At 37.4% G+C, this 15,394-nt stretch overlaps 1 protein-coding gene across 7 annotated transcripts in view; it reads left to right on the top strand.

Annotated features, from left to right (window-relative positions):
- The window catches only part of rbfox3a (RNA binding fox-1 homolog 3a), a 402,031-nt gene that overhangs the window by 81,553 nt on the left and 305,084 nt on the right, over positions 1–15,394 (top strand). The window contains exon 1 of one of the 7 annotated variants that reach the window (XM_057358080.1): positions 2,116–2,286. The exons of the other annotated variants lie outside the window; for them this stretch is intronic. The gene's annotated coding sequence lies outside the window, so the exon portion shown is untranslated. Of the gene's footprint in view, positions 1–2,115; positions 2,287–15,394 lie in introns of those variants that run through there. 7 annotated transcript variants of the gene reach the window in all.

Genomic DNA, 15,394 nt, shown 5'->3' with positions numbered 1-15,394 from the left:
TGAAAAACTGACAGCATGACAAGACGCATAAAACGTGATAAAAATCATGGTTATCACATAGAAACCAATTGCTGAACTTTTCCTAAATACATGTACAAATATTACTGTTGTATTGCTTGAAGGTGAATATAAACATGTTTTCTTTGCAGTATTTGAGCATCATTTTTGTTTTTTTGACCTGTTTCTTCAGTTTTCATTTTCTGCAAATAAATGCAAATGAAACAATATATTTATTTGTAATTTAGGAGAAGTATTGTTAGTAGTTCACAGAATTAAACAAAAATGATCATTTTAAAGGGGTCATATGACACGGCTAAAACGAATATTATTGTTTGTTTTAGATGTAATGCAATGTGTTTACATGATTTAAGGTTCAAAAACGCTGTATTTTCCACATACCGTGCATGTTTGTATCTCCTCTTTGCCCCGCCTCTCTGAAACACGCTGATTTTTTACAAAGCTCATCACTCTGAAAAGTGAGGTGTGCTATGATTGGCCAGTTCACCAGTGCGCAGTGATTGGTCGAACACTGCAAGCGTGTGACGGAAATGTAACGCCTCTTACCATATTCGGAACATCAGGTTCCAAAGCAATTGTACTGACAGGCAGGGCCGGATTATCCAATGGGCATTATGGGCACAGGACCAGGGGTCCATGCGCGCTTGGAGCCCAGGCAAGGGGAAGAAAATTTCACATAACAGCGTTTACGCCATATTCATTTGTGTGCGCTCATGGAGGTGCACACACAAAACATTGTTTCTAAATGAGAAAATCTGTCTTTTGATTTAGTCACTTCTACGAGCCATCTAGCGGCTTTTGTTCAGAAGAAGCACATAGCGACAAATCTATCCACTTCTTGGATAAACCTTAGCTTTCATTCAGTGGGAAAATGTCGCCAGTGCTGCCCTGCGAGCGCGAGGTCTCTCTTTCCTGGCGCAGGGATCCCTTCTCTCTGCATCAGTCTGTACAGTGAGCGGCAGGAAGAAGCACCACCGTACGACAGGTGACTCATGAATAAAATGAGTACAAAACAGTGTTTCCAACAACCTGTCAGTGTTATCGACTGTTTGGATATATAAATATGAACAAATTTCATCTGTAAATATGCACATGGTTACCATGAAGCTATGTGAAAGAACATAAAACGTTAGCCGAAATCACCGCTTTTTATTGTGAGTTAAATATGATGATGTCGCGTCATGTCAACTGACAACAGAAACTGAAAACACAGTATGTCAATGAGAACGGTTTTATTGTTGTAAATATAATGAGTTGATATACCCTCGCGGCTGTCTTAAATCTTAAAAGGTAAGTGTTTTTTTACATTTATTTGGTGGTGCTTCCTTGCCAATTATGAATTATTTTATATTGATATAATGTTGATCAGTAACTGCCTTACTTTACCAATATTAAGCCTTCATTATTAGATAATCCACAGTGCTTTTACAAACATTGCAAAATGTTTACATACGCACAAATATGATGATGTCGTAATATATAGGCTAAAGAATTATACTTATAATACTCGTTAATGCCGTTTACTGTAACACATTACACGCTTAAATAAGAACGTGAGTCGCAAGGGGCTTGTTATACAAATAAAGTTGAACAAATAGACAAATTACTCTTGTAGTACAATCATTGACAAAGACTGTCCATTTATTCTTAGAAAAATGACGATGAAAATTGCACTTAAGAATATTCTTAAGAACTTTCTGTAATTTATCTTAAGAAAGTTCTTATATTTTCTCTTAAGAACAGTTTTGTAAATCCTGCATGTTTGTGTGTGAATTATGGAAGAATCTGATAGAACTGAATTGATAGAGGTGTGGTAGTGTGTGCTGCTTGCATATGCCAGTGAGTTACAGTATGCTGGGAAATGTCTTAATATTGTTGTTGCTGGTCCAGAAAAGCATTGTTGCAATCATGAGCAATCCTGTATGATGGAGGATGTGTACATGTGTTGATATTGTCCTTCAGGTTGTGATCATAGTTTGTAACTTGTCAATGTAACCCTGTAAAAGATAGAGGTGTTTATATTTTTATTGTTGTAAATATACAATATAATATAATACAATATATTTAAAACTTTATTGTGTGCATATGTGTGTGTAGGGGGGGTCCATTCTTCCATTCTGAATTCTTAATCCGGGCCTGCTGACAGGTGATAAAATGTCATCGGTACTTTCCTTATCAATTCGAGCCGAATCTGATCCGGAAAATGAAGATGATCAAGCAGATACATCAACTTTGACAAGCGCGACTTGAGCAGGATGTAAAGGAATGGTAAGGTTTTTAAAAATATATATATTATGTTAAATAGTTAAAAACTATAGCTAACTGTTTTACCTTTTATATACGGCCGTTAGTGATCAACCAGTGTTACGCCATGTCTCGTCGCGACTCAACAAAGACAGTAAACCCCATTATAAACACGACATTTGTTGCCTCTAGTTGGAACATAATTACTGATTGTTAGGACTTATGTTGTCTTTTTTCACGTTGCGCACATGTCTGCATTTGCAGATCACAAACACACGACAAACTCAACTCATCTTTTACAATGAAAATATACTTGCAGGCTGCGAATCTGAAGCGCCAGAGTGTCCTTGCGAAGTTGTAATGGTTGGAATTGGCCCACTTTTTAACAAAAGCTTTCGTGCACAGCCGGCCTTGATCTCTCCCAGGTTCATGAAGCAATCATCTGTGAAATGCGCTGCACACACTTGAATATTCGCATTGTACTCTTATGGAACAGTATTGTAAATAAAATGTAACCATTCGTTTTTAGTTGTCTCATCTTTTGGAAGGGCAAACAAAGAGGCTTTCTTTTCGCAAAGAAACACACAGCGTCGCCACGACATGGCTGCGGCGGCGACGATACAATGAGATTTACAAGTACGCCCACCTTCCCACCTTACTTGCGTATAGATTTGGGCAGTCATAGTCAAGTCATACCACGAAATGATGTAGATTTGTGGGGTTGTGGTTACACGAGGCGTTTCAGGCAGGTCTGGGTGAGCATTGGCTTTTAGATAGAATGCATCTTTCATTCCAACACTTTAATTTTTGCAATTTTACGTGTCTAATACATGCAACTTATAACACACCAAAGACACAGGAAAACACGTATTCGCCCCATATGACCCCTTTAACTAAAGACATACCTATATATAGTACATTCAGAAAAACAATTTAGGTACTGACTAGTTAAAGTATTTAATTTATTTATTATTGAATTTATAATTGCTGGACATTGATACAGTTGTTTATTATTTACCTTTTTTTAATCGGAAAAAGGCCAAAACAATGTTGTGGTTAGACATCATTTATCACCTTATTGGGTGTGACTCTAATATTCCATAAACATTTTAATTTTAGAGGATTCCCTCATTATCATATTTTTTTATCATTTCCAAAATTTTTAACTGTTCACATATCAAACGTATAGAGTTTTTCAATCAACAGTTGCAGCGCGTTATAGGTGTGATTTTAATTACAGAGGTTTCTTTCTTTTCATCGCTATAAAGATGGTTAAACGTTTATCACGCGTAATGAACATTTCAGTCTCTCGGTCTTTAACAAGCGTTGCCGTAGTCTTGTAGAGACATGTCATCACTTCCTCTGATGAATCTTACGCTTTCCTTTGTGTTTTAATCACAAATCGTGTTGTAATTGCACCTTACAAAGAGCAATTAGTGGGACGAAGCCTGCTATTTAATCTACGGCGAAATTTCACCTGTTAGCTTGATTTTTCATTATCAAAGATGGTTAATGAGAGGCAGAGTTGTGCAGCTCTCAGTTCTATCATAAAGGCAATCAATCCGTTACCTGATTCGGCCCCTCAAAGTTTTTTCTCTCTCTCTGTCTTCCCACAAGATATAACAGTTAACATTGGTTCCTATTGTACAATTAACGATAATTTTACAGATTGAAAAATAGAAAGAATAGTGTCTGATGGGAACTGTTTATTTGATATAGTGAGGTTTGTTAAAGATGTGTCTGTTTCATTTGCAGGATTTAAAGAATGCAGATTCTTAAGTAAACAGTGGGCATGTAATATTTAGGCATGCCCACACACACTCGTCTTTATACACCGCTACATGTTCTTATGTAAAATCCACACAGTCGAAACCTGCGGATGCGCTTTTCATTATATTACTGTATACAGTGTGCCTAAATATGTAAAACAATTCTGTAGGCTTTTTAATTCAATACATTACCATATATTAAAACTTAAATGAGCAAATTGAATTTTCATTAGCATGTTTTGCGACATTTAAGTGAAAATCAAGTTTGTAAATCAGTATTGTAATGTTGGCAGGAAAACTTATATAAGATTCTCATTAAGTTTAGCGAGTTAGTTATGACAGAATGCTCTAAACTATACAAAGTTTTAATCTGAAAAAAGAATCTCAAAAGATATATGATCATCATTTGCTGCTTGTAAAAAACACTTTTTCATGTAGTTCCACTTTTTCCATCTGAAAACTTAACTTTTATTTCAGATTTGAGAAAAGGTTTGGTTTTACTTTGCCCTTTTTTGAGTGCGTGTGGGCTGTCTGGGAAAGTTTTGCTTTCAATAACCACAATCACAGATTCTGGCACCGCGGTAGTTCACATATTGCCCCCATGGGGCCGTCCTGTGTAAACTGATCAATTCAGAGGTCCTAGTGGAAGAGGATGGATAAGGGTGCTGTGAGCAGGCTTCATGTAAATATGGCGATATGAAATTCAAGGGCTTATGAAAAATCTATTTTATATTTCCAAGGGCCAGGAAACTTTAATCAACTATTGATTATTACAACGAGGCTCATAAATAATATGTGGTTACCATGACAAACGTTGGTTATTGAGTAATGTGCGGTATATGATTGAAATCATTATTCTGCTGGCTGATAAACAGAAGATTATATTAAAAGTTTATATAAAACTCTCAAACACTTCTGTATGAAACTAGATAGCATTAAATGGTTTATTTACATACATTATCAAAGTGATTTGATCCTAAGGGGAAGTTACATGAAAAATGCTGCAATACAAAGCAAGCGCTACAACAGAGACAGTAAAGCAACAATGTGAGAACAGTTTATGATTTTCTTTTTTAAGATGAAGTGCATTAACAGTTTGGAGTCAAGTGTTCACAGAAGAGATTTAGATGAGTCTTCAGATGTTTTTTGAAGGTGGCAAGGGACCCGGCTGTTCAGGTAGAGTTTGAAGATCCTTCTGCCATCAAAGACGAGAGAAAGTAAACTTCAGGAAAGTGTTTTAAGTCTCTTTGTGTTAGTAGCACAAGGCTGCACCAGCGGAAGACTGTCATTGAGATGAATTGGAATGATGGAACAAGTGATGTTCTCCAGGTAATAAAGATGTCTTTGTATGCATCATCAGGTGATGATTTGTTTTCTGTTATAGCCAACGAATCCATAGTTGCAAGACTACGATAATGTGAATTTCATGATGTTTAGGGTTTATATGGAGCTATAAGCAAAAAACAGGGTCCGGCGAAGTACGTTTCGACATCATGTTTCTTTGGAAAAGGGTAAGGGGTGAAGGCCTTTGTCTTACTGCTTGCTGCAAACTGCCATCACATGGCTTCTGAGATCTGACTCTATTGCAATCAACACTTTTAAAGAGTAAATATTTTGTGATTTTTAAGGTCACTACTCTGGTTTATGGAGTGTCCAACAACAAGTTTACGTACATTCACGGTGTAAACACACTTTTTCTAATAATAGGCAGTTTAGTACCTTACTTCTTCACTGACTCTCAATTGGCGATTCATCTGTCTAATCCCCACCTTTCTGTCAGCCTACTCTGATCTGATTGGTCAGATGGTCTAGTCTGCTGTGATTGGTCTACCGCGTGCAGCGTCGCAAATGGAGCATATGTGGGCATTACACGGAGTGATGCAAATCCGTCCCGGAACTGAAATTAGAACGACAGGCGACTTGTTCGCGTAATTCAGAGTCGACTCCCTTTTTCCCAAGCCATTAACTTTGTTATTCGTTCACTTTCGGCTTTACAACTTAAACTGCTTACATTCACACACAGCAACATTACAAACCGCATGAAATGTCATTTTATGTACATTGTAATATTTACTCTTTAAAGCATGCATGCTCAATTTGCAGCGTGCACAACGGGCCGCCTGCATGCAATACAATATCACACCTACCCAAGCATGCTTGCTTACCTTTGTTGCACTGTAATATTATTCAAATGTCTATTCAAGGACTTTTTAACTTACAGAAAGTTTTTTTCTGCATTTAACCTCGACTCAAATTTAAGCACTTTAAAGACCTTGTGCATATCCAAACTGTTCTCACTTTGACATCATTCTGCTCTTCGTCTCCAGTGGCTTGCTCTGTTCAGATCGGCTCTACGGTTCCACGTTTTCACTTTAACCTTTGAAAGTGATTGGCTTCTTAGTTCCTTGTTTTTGCAGTTTTCTTTCACTTGCTGGCATTTGTTGCATTGTGAAATCATTGGACTAGAAAAGCACTAGTCAGATAGATCACATTGCTTATGTGCTCCACACATGGTTTGAGAAAGGATGACAAAAAAGGTGTAAACATGGTTTCCAGTCATGCTATAGCAGATCTTCACGTAAACGTAGATACGCTTGCAGATCTAGCGTATCTTCCCGCGGTGATGCTGGGAAGGAGAAATGACAACCGAGATTCATTGTAACCGATTGCATAGATACGGCCGTGCGCGTGTTATTCTTTACAGTGCAGATTAATTTTAAAGGTTCATGGTGACAGTAAAGGTGACCAGCCGTCAGACTGAGGAACTCTATAAACGCAAACCCTTTTAATCCCAACTCTATTTCCTTTGGGGTTTCTGAAGGCGTCAAATAGCCTTCTCAAAGCCACTGTCCCTGATGGGGTGACGTTTATATGGCCTGCACACCTCCACATGACTTAGCCAAAATGAAAGAAAGGTTTCAAAGCTTTATCCAGTCTGGTTGTAATACATGAAGGACAAATATTCAATGTAATATATTTATTACCTAGACTTCATACAACGGCACCTGTGTCTGAGTCTAATGGGCTATCGAGTGTATTGAGGATGCAGTTTACTCAATACAATCTATTTTTATTTTTGCAAAAGCATCCATATCAATGATCCATCAAATGTTTTATTGCATCGCATAATTTTCTATTGTATTGAAAAATCCATGCACCTAACCATTTATGGAGTCAATTTACTTAACTAATTCGAAATGGTTTATTTTCTACTGGAATATTTAAAACAACTTGTTAAATGCTTAAGGGGCGATTCACATTTCACGTCTAAAACCGCACAGAAAATGCAATCCGCGCTGCTTTCTCTCTTCAAATGACCCCACGGTGCGCGCGTGGCACTCCGAAAAGTTGAACTATTTCCATCTCGATGCGGCGCCGACACACCTAGAAAAATGTGCGCGCCGCACCGCATGCACGACGTGACCGCGTCGCTACATATTTGCGCATCGACTGCCGCGTGTCTACATTTAAAATAACGAACTTGCGCGTGCAAAAGACGCGAAATGTGAATCGGGGCTTAAGGTGTCATTTCATACAGCAATTAAACGTAATTACAAAAATGTATTAAATGTTTTAAACCTATATCCAATTAAATTAAAATATATTAAAATATTTAATTTATAAAAAGTACATATTTGTTTTTATAATAAAATATAAAAAATATTACAAACATTAAATATATTTAGGATAATTTTCCAAGGCAAATAATTATATAACGTCAGACAAGAGCTTTTGCTAACAGCTCTTGCTTGTATGATAGTCCTCAAATATTTAGGAAATCCGCATGTTATCCTGCACAATTTTTCCCACGGCTCAAAAAAATCCATATTGATTATCAATCGACATGCGGATAGACTCCCTCTGAAATGTTGCCCATTCATTTTGCTCTAATTCGAGAAATCTCCAGCTTTTTTTCTTTCGTTTTTGTTTCCCCTTCTGTGCAACATCAGAGGTGTCTGTCCACATACATGCGGCTCAGAGGGAACATTGCTCCGGAGTATGCATCTTGTATAGCATAGTTTCAAAGAAGTTTAAGTCTCTCCACTTCATGCTTAAGAAACAAGATGAAGAAAGCAAAACGCTTCGGGAAAATGCAGCGCCGCTCCTCTGATGTCACGAAGAAACAGCAGCCTGTGAGAGGGGAGACAAACATCTTAACTTGTATTCCCACTTGGAGCCGAGGCCTCTCGCTGTTACTTCTGGTGATTGGACGCAAATCTGTTTAGCATGCATGGCACAGAGCCGGGCCAAGGGAGCGTGTTCTTACTCTCCTTCCACACTTCTTCCAACCTGTCTGTGCCGCCAGCAAGCTTCCCTGAGCCGCAAGCAAAGCACCGCACCAATGATGATTAGCCTAATGAGTGATTAATTAGGGAGCAGGCTGTAGAGAGGGGGTAAGGTTGACCTCTCCGAAAGGCCCTGAGAGAGAGAGAGAGAGAGAGAGAGAGAGGAATAATTTATTTATTTCAATTCTCTCATAGTTTATTGAACCCTATACTTATTTTCAGGGTGAATTGTTCTTTAAATTCATAACGTGATTTAGCTGGAGTGATACTGTATGTGATCCAGCGGAGTTAAGACTTTGGCTTTATTAATCTTTAGTGTGATTTATGTTTTTTGACACTCATCTTGGATCTTTATTTACAGGCGTCTAATTCAAGGCCATACAGTCGGGGGTTTGCGAATGACAGCAGTACACTTGAACAGGTGTGAATGCTCACAGTAGCGCTCTGATGCTGTCTGTCTGAGCTCATAACTAAAGCGATCTCCTTTTCTATTCTCGCAATAGCTCTAAATAACATCTGTAACCATAGCGACTCATATTAGGTGAATGTTAAAGATGGCAACTTCAGAAAGTCTTATTACAATTGACATGACATTATTGAATAAACAAGTCCTGTCAAGGCTCAAGTTGTCTGTCAAGTCCTAATTAAACGACAACGGATATAAAAGCTTTTGCCGTTTTTAAGTGTAGAATTTGTGTTGTGTGCTGACAAACGTTTGTGCGGTACAGAGTGGCTATCTACAGTATATGATAAATATTTGTGAATTACACAAATTGTTTACACAGCATAATAACTTGCTCTTAAAATGCAGTTGTGAGTTCAGTTAATGAATGCACTTTTTAATCTGGTTAATAACTGAATTTGGTGTGAATGTAACCATATTTAGCATTTTGCTGCTCTGTGATCAAAACATACTGTACAGTATTTGCCATATTTGTAAAATTTGCTTTTAATGCCCTCTCGGGTTAGATTGGGAGTGTGGTACAAAATGGAGAAAGACTAATCTAAAGGCAATTTATTAAAATGACTTGGCAAAAAAAGGCAAATTACAGCATAGAGTATTAGGGAATATGGGTTTAGTCTGATATACAAAAAATTACATAGAAAAACAAAAAGCCGATACGTTGAAAAAGCATACGTTGAAATATTGCAACACAATTTTTTCAGTTTGTAATATTTTGTTGATCTTCGCTTATTTTCTTAACATTTTGAATGAACATTTATTTTTGTATTTTTAGTTTTGATGTTCATTTAAATGTTTTTGCAATGTTTAAAGCAATGTTTATTATTTATGTATTTGTTTATTATTTCCAATTCTTGTTATTTTATTATTGATTAATTCTTTTTATGTTGCAACAGTAAATATTTAAATATTAAATAAATAATTAATGTTTGTGTTTACATAATATATGTCTGTGTACTGTGCATATTAATTTTGTACTTATAAACACATACAGTACATGTATATGTATTTAAGAAAAATATCAAATATAAAAATTTATCAATGTTTACAGTATATATAATTTCAATTATTATATAATATATATATATATATACATATGTAAGTGTATGTTTTTTTGTTTATAAATTCAAAATTAATATGCACAGTACACAGACAAATATTATGTAAACACAAACTTTTATTCTGGATGTGATTAATTGCAATTCATTGTTTGACAGTCCTAGTTTGATTTTAGGTTTTGTTTATTTTGAGTTAATGGTTTTAATGCTTCAACTTCAACTTATTTCAGTTCATTGCTGAGGCAACATTTCAAATTTTCATTTCATTTATGGTTTTCAAATAATATTTAGGTCTATATTTTATTTGTTTTCTATAAAAAAAGTTTTAGTTTTAGTAAACTTGAAATGTAATAACATATTTGAATGAAGGGTCAAGATGGCAATTTTCCAAAGTTGGACACCACTTTTGGCCACTACTGTTCCATCACTTGTAGCTTTTATCTGAGACAGTAGGCAAAGGATTCCTGCACTTACAGAAAACAAATGGTAATAACTGCCAGAAACCAAGGCTTACTGTACGCACAGGGAGGGAGAGCATCAGATTTACTGCTACGGGCGAGTTCTTCTTGCATCGCGACTTGAGAACATTCAGTTCTTTGATGGAACCTGTCTAAGGGTGACTTCTTTAAGTGTTTCTATTCTGGAGTACATAAGGGTATCGTAGAGAGAAAGTGGATTTAAAAAAGGAACTCTCCGTTTACACAATAGGCGTACTCGATTTGATTCGGCGGTCCCTCTGTGGGCATAATGAGCGTAATACAGTAGCTGGTGTTATGTGAGGAGATCAGGCACACTCTGTTACAAACCGCAATCTCTTTTGTGCCTACTTGCGCATCTCATTTCTTGTCTCTCCCCTCCAGCGCGAGTCTAACTTTTAAACTACTTTGAACAGAATTATCCCGGTAGCTTGATCAAGCTGAGCGTGGCCCGGTCATGCGGCACAGGTAAAAAGCTATTTAGTAAGCTGCTTCTGACATGAACTAATTTAAAGAAAAGGATGGAAAGACGAGGACTTCACAAGCCATTCGCACTGTGTCAAGGGAACGAGAAGAACTGCTTGCTCGGAACAAGTGGAATGTGTGTGTGTTAAATTTCTGGAGGGGTATTTTAGGTAAGTTTCCTTTGCAGTAGGTGTATGATAAAAATCATGCTGGATGCCCCTGACCTGTAATTTCTCAGATGCAAGTTGCTCGCAAGTAATTAAAGCAATAATTCACCCAAAATCGAAATGAAATCATTTACTCATCCCGATGTCTTTCCAAACCTGTGTGGCTTTATTTCCACTTGCCAGGGCTGTTAGAAAATATTGTTTCTTTTGGCCCTGAGATGAACATATTAAAATTGCATTTTGATGCACTGCAATTTTGGTCGGATTATTAACAAAACAGCTCAGAGTTTATTTATTTATACCATATAAATGATTCTAGGTGGCAGGAGTTTTTGATGTCAAAAGTTTTGGGGCGTCACATGATGCATTTTCTGCCTGAAACGCTGAGATTTGATGACAATGTGAGCGCTTTTTATGTGCCTGGAAGGGTGCCTGTGGAGATTCTGGATCTCTGTGTTCTGCTGTAGTTCACGCTGGCTGATTACATTTCGCATTTGGATTCCGATCCCGTCTGTGAAGTTTTATGGATCTTTTACAGAAGATTTACCGCGTCTTATTTAGCTGCGGCAATATCACGGAGAGCCGCAACTTTTCACTCACATATTAAACAGTTTCGGAAAATGACAAACGTATTCTCATTAAAGCGCGAAAGAAAATTAATGAAGTACACTTAAGCCGACTGCGCTTTTTCACATCATTTTCACCCAACCTTAAGTGACGAGGCATTCTGACATAAGGACAGCAGAGGCGACGTCGACCGAAACAGTTGCCATTCTAGCCACGAGGTTAAACCAATTCATACAAACAACACAAATAGAATAGCTGTCACGCGAGAAGACAACGGAGGTGATGGAAGTGGACGGGTCTGCGGTTTGCATTCAGGTGGAGTGTCCACGCTAATCCGATTTGACGTTCACATTTGCCACTCTAAAGGAGAAACTAGCCGAGCTTTTAGAAAGCGGACCGGGCCTCCTTCAACAGGTTTCAGAAGGCGTAGGGTTATGGAAGATTGGCCACATAGTTGGAGGTGCTTGACCCAGCCATATTTCACTATTAGACTGTGACTGGAGTCACACTTTGACCGCTTGCCCCCCCCTTCCACCTCATTCCCGCTCCGCGCCGCTACATTGTGCTATTTCCATATTGCCTGCGCTAAAAGCCATTTTGTCAACATTAGTCATTGTCAAAGCGTATTTTACCCAGTGCCGCTAGAGCGATTCTCCCGTTTTGATTATTAGATGTTTATTTGTTGTTTGTTTATACCTGTGGGAATCTCATATTTAGATCGAGGAGCACGAACTCTGATCGCATTGTAAAGCTGCGTTTCACAGGGCGCACTTAGCTAAAAGAATCCATTTGCATATCAGTTCTTGGAATTGGTGGCCCTGTCAGTATGTGAGGATCTCATTATAGTCATGCCCTCTCCAGTGGCTCACAAACCCTTCATGATCTCTAAATTTCTCTCTGTCACTTTAGTTTTTTCTCTCTCCGTATACCGTATGTTGCACAGGGACTAATTAGATGAGATGCAGACCTCTGTGATCTGTCCCCGCTGTACCGGCCGTCGCCAAATGTGAAGCAGAACATGCTGCAAAAAGCTACTTTTCCAGATGTAGTTTAAACTCTGTTGCAGTTTATAATAGTTGAAGAATATTCAAATAAATAATAATAAAAATGATTTTTTTTAAAGTTTTCTAAAAATTTCTTACATTTTCATGTAAATGTGAATTAAATATGTTATTGATGTAATTAAGTGTAAATATGTAAATGTCTAGATTTATTGTTAATTTTTATATACAAATGTTGGTAATCAATTGCAGTTAAAGGGGTCATATGGCGCGAATACGTGTTTTTCTGTGTCTTTGGTGTGTTATAAGTTGCCCGTGCATGAATTAGACACGTAAAATTGCACAAATTTAAGTGTCGGAACAAAAGATGCATTCTGTCTAAAAGCGAATGCTCACCCAGACCTGCCTGAAAACGCCTCGTGTAACCACACCCCCACAAATCTACGTCAGTTCGTGGTATGAGTTGACTAAGACTGCCCAAATTTATACGCACATGAGGTGAGCGTACCTGTCAGTACAATTGCTTTGGAACCTGATGTTCCAAATATGGTAAGAGGCGTTACATTTCCATCACACGCTTGAAAGTATTCGACCAATCACTGCGCACTGGTTAACTGACCAATCATAGCAGACCTCGCTTTTCAGAGCGATGAGCTTTGTAAAAAATCTGCGCGTTTCAGAGAGGCGGGGCAAAGAGGAGATACAAACATGCACGGTATGTGGGAAATACAGCGTTTTTGAACCTTAAATCGTGTATACACGTTGCATTACATCTAAAACAAACGATCATATTCGTTTTAGCCGTGTCATATGACCCCTTTAAGTTACAAGATAAATAGTCAAATCAATTTTAAATTGTGGTTCACCAAACTGAACCAATAAGTCAAAGTCATGATTTAAACTAGCAGAAATATCACTCATCAGATTCATTTTCCATGAGCGGTTAATCCAGGACATTTCAGCTGGTGGTGAGAGCTGCTCAATGGTGATTCAGCACTCAGTTCGTACAGATTCTCATGACCTGTTGTACCTGCAGTGGGCAGAAGGCTAAATCTTTATACGAGGACAAACTTGTTTATGTAATCAGTGCTGACTAAGAACTGAGTGGATATCATACTGCTTTCACGCTACACAAAATTATTGCTATTGATATACAGGTAACAATTTATAATGAGGTTGCATGTATTAACATTTGCATATTATAAACTAACAATGAACAATTCTTCTACAGCATTCATTAATCTTATGTAATGTTAAACATTAACATTTAATACATTCAAATTACTAATACACAAAATCAAAAGTTAACATTAGTTAATGTATAATGGACTAGTATTAACAAACAATGGACGGTTGTGACATTAAAAAAAGAAAAAGAAATGTAGTAAAAATATGTTTTTCATTGTTAGTTTATGTTAGCTAATGCATTAACGAATGCTAATGAATGACCTTTTGTAAAGTGTTACCTGTATACACATTACAATGGTCAAATATTGAACATTTAGATTAAAACTTCTATTAACTATTTATGTTACACCCTTATTTTTTACTGTACATATAATATTTGGATTTTGAAAAAAAAAGGTTTTAAAACTGTTGCACTTGGCCAATAAAAAACATGTAACATAACAGTAAAATATAAACTTTTATGCAGCAAGAGATTTGTATTTGTATACAGAAGATGTAAACAGATGGCCATCTGCTGTCAGCCACTTAGTTAGATGTTTGACCCCGTAGACCCGACAGTGAGTACGGGTCAGGAAAGCTCACCCCATTGCCAAGGGTTATCTTAATAATAGAAGACAGCCTGTCTCCTGCAGGCCAACCATGAAATAATTGTAGAAGGCGTTCAGAAGATCCATTTTGTACATCTTTTTCACACTCACTGACTGTCATTTTCTGCAACCAGGTAGACTCCGCCCACAAAAATTATCATTACATACACCATATTGAACATTTAGGTAGTGGTGTTACCCATTTAGCATTTTACACATAATCTGAGCATTGGGCGATGGACATTGCCTTTATAGTTGGATGTTAGTAGGTATATTCAGCTTTTTATGCTTATTTTGTACAATGTACAACAACATCTAACCTGCTGTGGCTATTGCAAAAATCTCCTTTTGTAAAATAAGTTTTACCCAGAAGGCAGTTTTAATCTAAATGAATCATTTTGGTTATTGAAATAATTGCAACGTTACAAAATAAATAAATAAAGCCATCAAGATGGATCGCGACTTCCAAGTCTCCATGGAAATTAAACTGGTCAAGGTAACCTAATTGCGGACTCATCCAACAAGAGCTTTATCCCCAGGCTGCTGGGTGACAGTGCATTCAGGATTCAGGTAGACCCCTAAAAGGACACATTGGAGCTCAACGTGGAGGACGACTAAAAAGGGTGAATGCAGTTGGTTTGGTATGAAGCTTAGAATACGCTTCTAGTTCATTTCGAAAGGAAAATTGTCCTTAATTAGCATGAAGCTTGGAAAAGGTTAGCGTCATGTATCACTGCACAGGGCGGGAAGTTGTTCTTTTAATTGGAGATAGAAAACCACTGACCAGAACAGCCGGGGTGCGCATTTACCTCGATTCTGATAATAGCATGTAATTGGAGAGAAATCCATCATGGAAAACTCTCGTTCACATCCTGGAAGACTTGCACTTTAAAGCAAGATTAATTAAGTTACGGCTTCATTCTCTAATTGTGTGTACCGAGATAATGAGTTGAAAGTTGAAGCAATTATTCCCCTCTCATTCTCTCCTTTTTTTGGCACCCCATATTTTTCTATCCGGGAGCGGTTTTAGGTCGGATGGAAATGCTGCCGCTTGTCTTAGCGACTTGAAAGTAAATTGAATTGTGTTCAATTAATAGCCGTAATG

Source organism: Triplophysa rosa, linkage group LG18 (assembly GCF_024868665.1).
Source record: "Triplophysa rosa linkage group LG18, Trosa_1v2, whole genome shotgun sequence".
NCBI lineage: Eukaryota > Metazoa > Chordata > Actinopteri > Cypriniformes > Nemacheilidae > Triplophysa > Triplophysa rosa.
This window is presented reverse-complemented; position numbering and strand designations above follow the sequence as displayed.